Here is a 10,449-nt window from a genome sequence, read left to right as displayed (position 1 = left end):
ATGGCTTTAAATGGTCAAATACAGCTTGAATTGACTTTTTTTAAAATATGTTTTTATTGATTTCAGAGAGAGAAAGGGAGAGGGAGAAAGAGAAACATCAATGATGAGAGAGAATCATCAATTGGCTGCCTCCTGCACACCCCCTAGTGAGGATTAAGCCTGTAATCTGGGCATGCGCCCTGACCAGGAATGGAACTGTGACCTCCTGCTTCATGGGGCGACACTCAACCACTGAGCCACACTGGCTGGGCTTGAAATGACTCTTTAATATTTATTGCCCCAATTTTTAAAATACTGTATTTAAATACAAAAATGTAATTTCCCTCCTTTGTTTTTTATCCCTGCCACTGTCTTTAATTTTAAATAAAAGTTATAGACATCTTGAGTTCTAAGGGTAGAGATGGAGATACAGAGATGCCGTAAAAAATAAACACATGTTCTCAGCCAGCGTAGCTCAGTGGTTGAACGTTGACCCATGAATCAAGAAGTCACTGGGTAGATTCCTGGTCAGGGCACGTGCCCAGGTTGCAGGCTCGATCCCCAGTAGGGAGTGTGCAGGAGGCAGCCAATAGATGTTTTTCTCTCATTTATGTTTCTATCTTTCTATCCTTCTCCCTTCCTCTCTCTCTCTAAAAATAAAAATAAACACTTGTGCACACACACACAGAGTTCTAATGGGTGTTTAAATTTATGTCTTATCCAAACCAGTGTTGAAGTAGAGTTACATAAACCTTTGTCCCCAGAGCGTAGCTTGGCATGTAAAGTTAAATTGAAGTGTGAGCCAGTGGGAAAAGAAAGATCAAAGGACCTATCACAGCGGAGCCTGCCAATGCTCCAGTCACAGCTAGATGTCATCGATAGGGAGATCATATCCAGAGTAATAACTGGTCAGGCAAGCAGAGATTGAATACCATCTTCTTGATGGTCCGGTTGGGCTTGCTTCATTTTTATCAGGTACTATTAGGAGAGAGATGTGTGCTATCCAGAGAGAGACCCAGAGCTACCACTGCATAGCTGCATTTGAACTGTGCTCGGGCTATCACCTGGCTGAACTGCCAACATCTGAGCAGATCTGAAGAGTCAGAATGGAGCGCTGCAGAGGCTTAGGGCACTGTCCCATTTTGATAGAGAGGTAACACTGACAAAGAGTCCTCCTAGAAGGGATATAACTAAAACTCCTCTGATTTTAGATTTTTTTCCTTTTCTTAAGCTCTCTAACAGGACTCTTACCCTGACACTCTGGTCCAGGAAAAGATAAAAAGACCATAAAACATGTTTCCTCAGTTGTCATCATTCTGTCCTCTTATTACAGTCATACGAAATAGAGGGACAGGTTTTCCAGTTACTTTCCTCTTTGTGTTGGACTTGCTTTATATCATGTATGCTGTTGCTGGAGACGCTAAGCCACAACTTGAGTGATGAACAAATGATCTCCCTAGTCTATGGACCATACTACATAAACTTCCTGTTTTACCAACCTGGCTCACCATGTGTCAAAGAAAACATTTTAAAAAGTGTTGATGGCTTTTTTTACTCTCTTGGCAATACTTGTTTTTCAAGATTATTGCCTGCTACAGACTAGAAAAAACAATCCTTTTATACATGTTAAAAGTTTTTGGCATTTATTTTTTTTTGCATTCCTGTTCTAATCCTGATCCTGCCCTTACACACAAAGACGCACGCACACACACAGAGGGCATACACAATGAGAGAAATGGGCACATCTAGCAAAATATGGGAAATCTCACATGAATTCATGTTAAAGGATACAAGCACAGTAATATTCTTCAAAAGATATATCTGTCATAAACATTTATTAAGGATCTGTATCTTAGGCCCTAGTGGCATACATAAATAAAGGCTAAGTTTATGAGATCTCTTTCAAATTCAGGCCTACATAATTAAGACAATATTCCAAGTGATAGAGAATCAGAATTTGACGGCCTCTTCTCTACAAAGTCCAATGGAATTTGCTAAATTCGCATTTTATCTAAGGTCATAGAATCCCTCATACAAAGAGCCTGGCTTCAATATACTAAGGTCAGTATCTATTTGAGTTGTTGAATACTATTATCTGGATCATAACTAATTAGAACTGACCAAAACTGGGTCACATAGAGGTTCTGGCCATCAGAGAACAAGTAGTTTTATTTTAAAATAGGCCTGAAGGGACAATATCAGAAAGAAGGAGATTTTTAGGACAATAATATCAGCAAAATGGCAACACAGAAATGTATATTGCTTGCTCCCCTATGCCCCCTTCCACCATCAATTTGAAAAACTATACATGCACAAAAATACCTTAACAAAAGTGAAGATTCCAGGTGAAGGATCACATCACCTGGGTGAAGCACACAAATAAGAAAGGACAAATGAAGGAGGGTATGAAAGATAGTCACACTACTTCATTACCTTTCCACCAAACCCAAACAGCCCAACTTCAAAGAAGACACTGTTTGGGAGGAGAGTAAAGTGAGTGCTCAACTTCACCACAGACCCCAAAGTAACCCATCCCAGCACTAGGAGGCTCCTGCAGTTCTAGATGGCTCTCTTCTGGCTCCTGCAAACCCAGCACCGCCCTCCTCCCCAGCCATTCACCCTGGCACTTGTTGACTACAGGGACGTTAGGCAGCTCTAGCAGCCCTAAACAGAGTCCTTGGCATCAGATCCAGCGGGTTTCCATGAACCCAAATCCCCATTCACCTTGTGCCTGCCTACTCCAACCTGAGGCAATTCTCATAGCCCCAGTCATCTTACAAACTGAGGCTTCCAGCCCACCAGACAGCTGGCCAGTTCCTGCAGTTCCACATGACCAGTGGCCACAGGGGATTCTATGGTTCCAAGATCCTAGAGTACTCCCATGAATCAAGGCCCCCACTCCACTCTGGCACTTTCTGATTCTCATGGTTCCAGGGGGCTCCAGTGGCCCCAGCATCCCTGCCCACCACAGAGCTAGCTGATGCCTCTGGCACCAGGTTCCTGATGGGTTCTCATGAATGCAGTTTCCAAGCTTACCCCAGTACCATTCAGGTCTAATGGCTTGGGGCTGTTCCCGTGGCAACAGGCTTCCATTGGGATCTGGCAGGTTCCCAGCATATGTCAGCACTGGCTAGCTCCTGTGGCCCTGGGTGGCTCCTGTAGTCTCAGGCTCCCATTCAGTGCCTGCGACCGCTCCGGGGGGCACATGTGAACCGTAGAACCCAGGAGGGCCCAGTGCTAAGCTAACTAACCTGTTTCAGGCTTTCAACCCACCCCAGCACAAGGACACCCAAGGACTTCAGCAAGAAGAGAGGAACGCTCCCAAACTCATTTTATGAGTGCAGCATTACCCTGATACCAAAGCCAGATAAGAACACTGCAAGAAAAGAAAACTACAGGCCAATATACCTGATAAATATACCTGATAAAAAACATCAGAGATCCAAAATATACAAAGTAAACACTGATTGAAGGGATAAATATACAGTTTTATACTAATATTAAAATACTTTAATACCTAACTTTCAATAATGGATGCAAATGGAAAAAGTGAAACTGGATCCTTATTTTACATCATATAGAAAAATTAACTCTAACTGGATCAAAGATTTAAAATGAAGAGGTAAAACATTAAAACTCTTAGTAGAAAGAATATGAAATATTTCATGATACTGGATTTGGCAATGATTTCTCACCAAAAGCACAGGCAACAAAAGAAAGAGAGATAATTTGGATTTCATTAAACTAAAAACTTGTTCATCAGAGGATCATATCTAGAGAATTAATCAATAATCCACAGAATCGGATAAATATTTGTAATTCATATATCTGATAAGGGATTCATATTCAAGATGCATTTTTAAAACTCCTCTTATAGTTCAACAATGAAAAAAAACATGAACATCCCTATTCAAAACTGGGCAAAAGGCTTAACTAGACACTTCTTCCAAAAAGATATACAAACAGCCAATAAGTACATGAAAGTATACTGAATATTCCTAATCATTAAAGAAATGAAAGTCAAAACTATAATGAGATATCACTTTACACCCATCATGATGGTTATTAAAAAAACAAAAGTAACAGACTTGGCAAGGATGTGGAGACAAAGGAACACTTGGGCATTATTGGTGGGAAAGTAAAATGATGCAATCACTGTGAAAATGAGTATATTGTTTCCTTCAAAAAATAAAAACTAAAATTACTCTATGATCCAGCAATTCCAATTCTAGGTCTATATCTAAACAATTTAAAGCTGGAAATTTAACAGGCATTTATATACCAATGTTTATAGTAACATTATTCACAGTAGACGAAAAGTAGAAACAACCCAAATATTCAATAATGGATGACTGGATAAACAAAATGTGATATATCTCACATTATTGATATATACATATATATATAATTTTCAACCTTAAAAAGCAAATAAATTCTGACACATGCTACAACATGGATGACATTTGAGTGATGCTAAATAAAATAAACCAGTCACAAAAACGTAAGTACTGTATGATTTCACTTATATGAAGTATGTATAATCAAATTCATAAAGGCAGAAAGTAGAAAAGTAGATACCAAGGCTTTGGGACAGGGGGTAATAAGAAGTTAATGTTTAATGGGTATAGCAGGGATTCAGTTTGGGCTGATAAAAAGTTCTAGAAAATGGATAGTAGAGATGGTTGCACAACAAAGTGAATATATTTAATTCCATTAAATTGTTCACTTAAGGCCTGGCCTGCATGGCTCAGCTGTTGAGCATTGGCCTGTGATCCAGGAGATCATGGTTCAATTCCCTGTCAGGGCACATGCCCGGGTTGCAGGCTTGATCCCCAGTCACTCTCTCACATCACTGATGTTTCTATCTCTCTCTCTCCTTCTCCCTTCCTCTCTCTGAAATCAATAAAGATATATTTTTTAAAAATTGTTCACTTAAGATATTTAAAATGTTAAATTTTGTGTGATATATATTTTACTGCAATAAAAATAAAAATAAATGGATTATAGACCTAAATGTAAGAAATTACATTATAACTCTCTTAGATTAAAATATAGAAGTTGATCTATATGACCTCTAGTAGGCAATGCTTTCTTAGAAATGACTCCAAAAGCACAGTGACAAAAGGAAAAAAATATATACCTCATCAAAATTACAAAAATATGGTACTGCAAAGTACACTATGAAGAAAAAGAAAGTGCACCCTGCAGACTGTAAATCTGATATCTCATAAGTGGCTTGTATCCGAAATATTTTTTTTAAATATAACTCATTGGTAAAATGAGAAATGATTCAATTTAAAAATGAGCAAAAGATTTGAATAGATATTTCTCCAAACAACATATGCAAATGTCAATGGGCACAAGAAAATAAGCTCAAGATAATTAGCCAGTGGAAAAATGAAAACAAAACCATAAAATAATAGTTCACATTGATAGGATGGCTAAAACAAACACACAGGGTATAACGGGCTTAGCAAGTATTTGGAGAAACAGAAAATATCATACATTGATGGTGAGAATGTAATATTATGCAATATCTTTAGAAATAACTAGGTGGCTCCTTAAAATGTTAAACAGAGAGTTACCATATGACCCAGAAATACAATTCCTAGGTAAACCTCCAAGAAAAATCAAAACATTTGTTCACACACACAAAAAATGTGTGCGTAAGTGTTGTTTTTTAATAACTGATACTTAAATATTTATTATGTGTTGAACACTGTGCTAAATCCTTTAAATGCATTATTTAATATAACTTTCAGAACTTCTGCACTTTTTAAAAATTTTGGTATGATTAACATACAAAGAGTTATAGATATTTAAAACTGTTTAGACGTAAGTATATGCCCATGAAACCATTAAAACCAAAGCCATCAACTTATCCATCACCTCTAAAAGTTTTCTCTTGCTCCCTTTGTTTTTGTTTAGTTATGTTTTTTTCCTTTTGTGGTAAAAGTACATAGTCTAAGATCTACTTTCTTAGAAAAAATTTAAGTACACAATACAATATTGTTAGTCAAAGACCCTATGTTTTACAGGAGATCTTCAAGACACATTTATTGTGCATAACTGAAAATGCATTCTTTGAACAACACCCTCCCAGCTCCTCTGTCCTCCAGCCCCCAGAAACCACCATTATACTCTCTGCTTCTATGTGTTTGACTATTTGAGATTCCATACAGAAATGAGATCATGCAGCATTTGTCTTTCTTTGTCTGGCTTATTTATCTTACTATAATATCCTCCAGGTTCATCTATGTTGTTGCAAATGGCAGAATCTCCTTCTTTTTGAAGGCTGAATAATATTCCATTATATGTATATACTATATTTTCTTTACTCATTCATCCATACATGGATATCTAGATTGTTTCTATATATTGGCTATTGTGAATAATGCTGCAATGAAATGGAAATCAAGATATCTATTTGAGATCCAGATTTCACTTACTTTGAATATATACCCAGAGTGGGATTGTTGGATCAATTTGAAATTCTATTTTTAATTTTTTCAGTAACCTCCATATTGTTTTTGGTAGTAGTTGCACTGATTTACATTCTTACCGATAATTTATATGAGTATTTTCTTTTCTCCACGTTTTTGCAAACACTTGTCCTTTTCGCCTGATGATATCTCATTGTGGTGTCCATTTGCCTTTCCCTGGTGATTAATGATATTGAGCACCTTTACATATACCTGTTGGCTGTTTGTCTTTGGGGAAATGCTTATTCAGGTACTTTGCCCATTTTTAATCAGGTTTTTTGTTGTGGATCTTGCTATTTAGTTGGAGGAGTCCCTTAAATATTTTGGATATTAACCCTTCATAAGATAAATTGCAAATACTTTCTCCTCTTATCCATGTTACTTTTGCATTTTTGATAATTTCTTTTGTTGTGCAAAGCCTTTCAGTTTGATGTAGCCCTACTTGTTTTGTTTTTGTTCCTTGTGTATAGGTGTTGTCTTAAAAATTATTGTCAAGATCATTGTCAAGGAATTGTTTCCCTATGTTATCCTCTAAGACATTTATAGTTTCAGGCTTTATGTTTAAGTCTTTAACTCATTTAGAGGTGATTGTGCATGCGTGTGTGTGTGTGTGTGTGTGTGTGTGTGTGTGTGTGTGTGTGTATAATGTAAGTTAGTAGTTTAGGGTCATTCTTTTATATGTGAATATTACATTTTCCCAGGACCATTTATTGAAGAGACTGTTTTTCTTCCATTGAGTATTCTAGGCTTCCTTGTCAAATATTAGTTTACCATATATGCCTAAGTTTATTTCTGAACTGTTGATTCTGTTCCAATGGTCTATGTTTCTGTTTTAATGAAATTTGCTGAGTCTTGTAAAGGTACCCTTGTACATGAATTGTTATTTTTTTCTTGCAACTTTAAATTTTTTCTCTTTGTCTTTCACTTTTGACAGTTTGATTATAATGCACTCAGTGTGAATATTTTTTGATTCTTCTTATTTGAGATCTTCTGGGTTTCATTAATCTGGATATACATTTCAGATCTTAGATTTGTGGAACTTTCAGACATTATTTATTCAAATAATCTTTCTGCCCTTTCTGACTCTCTCTCTCTCACACATCCTTCTAGGAAATCCATTTTATCTATCTATCTATCTATCTATCTATCTATCTATCTATCTATCTATCTATCATCTATCTATCATCTATCTATCTATCTATCTATCTATCTATCTATCTATCTATCTATCTATCATCTATCTATCTATCATCTATCTATCATCTATCTATCTATCTATCTATCTATCTATCTATCTATCTATCTATCATCATCTATCTATCTATCTATCTAATCTATATAGTAGTTATTTGATGATGTCCAAAGAGGCTGATAGACTTTCTTTACTATTTTCATTCTTTTTTCCTTTTTTTCCTCTAATGGACATTTTCAAATAAATTTTTCTGGGTTTATTTATTCTTTATTATATATGATAAAGTCTGTTGTTGAAGCTCTTTATTGAAAATTTCAGATTAGTTGTTGCAATATTCAGCTTGAAGATTTCTATTTGGTTCTTTTTTATGGTTTCTACTTCTTTATTGAAATTTTTAGTTTGTTTATATGTTGTTTTCCTGATTGTGTTTACTTGTCTGTGTTATATTGTAGTTCATTAAGCTTCTTTAAGGCAATTATTTTGAATTCTTTGTAAAACAGTTTATGAATCTCCATTTCTTTAGAGCCAGTTAATGGAGCTGTATTAGCTTCCTTTGGTGGTATCATGTTTGCCTGGTTCTTTGAGATCCTTATAGCCTTGTGTTTGTGTCTGTGCATTTGAAAAAGCAGTCTTCCAGTTATTTGATTTTAACATGCTGGCTTTGGCAGGTGAATACTTTCACCTTCAGCCTGTCCAGAGATTCTGGAATTGTCAGCTGACAGGATATGTGAATGATCCTGTTGGTATTTTCCATGGGTAGGCCTACTGCCAGGATCCTCAGGTAGGGACATCAGGTTATAGGTGGGTGGGCCTGGAACCATGTCTATCAGCAGGTTTGGAGCAAGGTCCATGAGTGGACAGGGTTCCTTCCAAGACTGCATGCAAAGCAGTAATGAAAACAGGTCTAAAGGCAGTGAGAGTGCTTCTGGGTCCACAGTCAGCAGGCTTGCTGTCAGAGTCATAAGTAAGCATGGCTCCTGCCTGGTACCTAGCAGATGGGACTTCCATGAGTCTTATCCTAGTGGGGATAAAGTCAGATCACAGGTTTGATTTCAGTTCCATAGTCAGGTATAAGGTCAGATTGCCTCTCTCTGGGACTGCAATCAAGTGGGTTGGCTCTGGGCCATAGGGCTGCTTCTGAGTCTACTGTCAGGTCTGTAATCAGCAGGTATATCACAGGGATGTGAGTGGATGTGGTTCCTACTGGGTCCGAAGGCATATAGTACTTCCTCTGTCACCTTGGGCATGTAAAGCTGCAGCCAAATCCACCTAGGTATTGTGCTGCTTCCAGGTCTGCATTTGGATCTGTGATTGGTGGGCCTTCTTGCAGGAGCACAGGCCTACCTTTTCAAAGTAGCTCTCCTTGGCTGCAGGCTCCATTGAGGTGTCATAAATTCTTACCTGAATCCTGAAACTCCCACAAAAATTATTTTGCCCAGTAGGTAGTTGCCAAATGGTGTTTCTGTGGGGAGATGAGGGTCAGTAACATCTATAGGTTTGGGCTTTATGTCTTGTTCTGACGTTCTTACTGACCGAAGTTTTACACTGTTCATCTCTTTAAGGATATATAGCATATTTAACACATGAAGTTTTGGGGGGGCTGTTCTAACTGAAAATATTTACAGCACAGAGCTTTTTTTCTCTTGGCTCTTTGATCAGATCAATAGCAGATATACTTTCGTGGAGTGCTGATGAAGGGAGAGGTGGCAGAAATAGAGTAGGTGGGACAGAAGGTGGCACTAGGTTAACAGAGGTGGTAGAATTTAAGTAAACTGCAGTGAACTTTAAACCTATATAATTTTTTAAAATTTATTTATTGATTTTAGAAAGAAAGGAGGAAAAGAGGGGAAAGAGAGATAGAAACATGGATTTGTTGTCCCACTTATTTATGCATTTATTGGTTGATTCTTGTATGTGTCCTGACCCCAGATCGAACCTGCAGCCTTGGTATATGAGGAGGACACTCTAATCACCTGAGTACCTGGCCAGGGTGGAACCTATATGATCTGATTAACCAATCATACCCTAATAAATTTAATTTAAAAATTAAAAAATATATCAACTGCAGTGAGATATTGTTGTTCTTGCAGTGTTAAAATTTTAGTAATCTGAGCTCTGAAATTAGCAAGTTCATTTGTAAGAGCACAGATCTTCTGCAGGGCTTCCTCATTTCCCAGTGGTGTCTTCAGTTGAGGCTCTTCTGGAGATAAGTTTGATAAGAAAAACTGCCTGCCTGAGGGCTTCTCAAAAAAAAAAGAAAGGTCATCCTAAAAGGGTTGCCTTGACCTGACTTCTGTCCTCCATCTTATTGAGAACTCTCCTTCTTTGGCTACCCATCCAACAACAGCAAAAGATGTTACTATATCTTCTCTTGACTGACTGGAATTCCATTCTGTTTTTGCGCTGGTAAGCTGAAACTGAACTCTTGGACACTAGGTCAGAGATTAATTAATACCAATTTTCTTTAGGATACTTTGAGGTGAACCATATGGTTACCCAGAACAAATTACCGATTGCATGCTTACTCCAGCCAGTTGTACAACCATTTTAATTAGGAGCTTAATTCAGCCAAACATTGAGATGGCAAAGTTTCTCCAAATTTGCATTTCCGCATTTCCGGTATTTCAGGCATACATAGCAGCCCATGGTCCTTTAAGCATACCAAGCCGCATGGCAGCAAGGAATCTTCCTCAGCTACTCCAGCTTCCAGCTTCCTCCTCTAAGCATTTACAATTTGAGAATCCCAATATCAGAAAAAAATTTCAATCTGTATCTGTTTTGTTCCTTGCCACCTCT

General features: G+C 37.5%; 1 pseudogene; it reads right to left on the bottom strand.

Moving 5' to 3' along the window:
* Positions 1 to 8,448: 8,448 nt before the first annotated feature.
* On the bottom strand, positions 8,449 to 10,229 carry LOC107531632 (mitochondrial fission regulator 1-like; annotated as a pseudogene).
* Positions 10,230 to 10,449: the final 220 nt, after the last annotated feature.

This window comes from Miniopterus natalensis, chromosome X (assembly GCF_054644295.1).
Source record: "Miniopterus natalensis isolate mMinNat1 chromosome X, mMinNat1.hap1, whole genome shotgun sequence".
Classification (NCBI taxonomy): Eukaryota; Metazoa; Chordata; class Mammalia; order Chiroptera; family Miniopteridae; genus Miniopterus; species Miniopterus natalensis.
The sequence above is the reverse complement of the archived record's forward strand: the minus strand, read 5'-3'. Positions and strand labels throughout refer to the sequence as shown.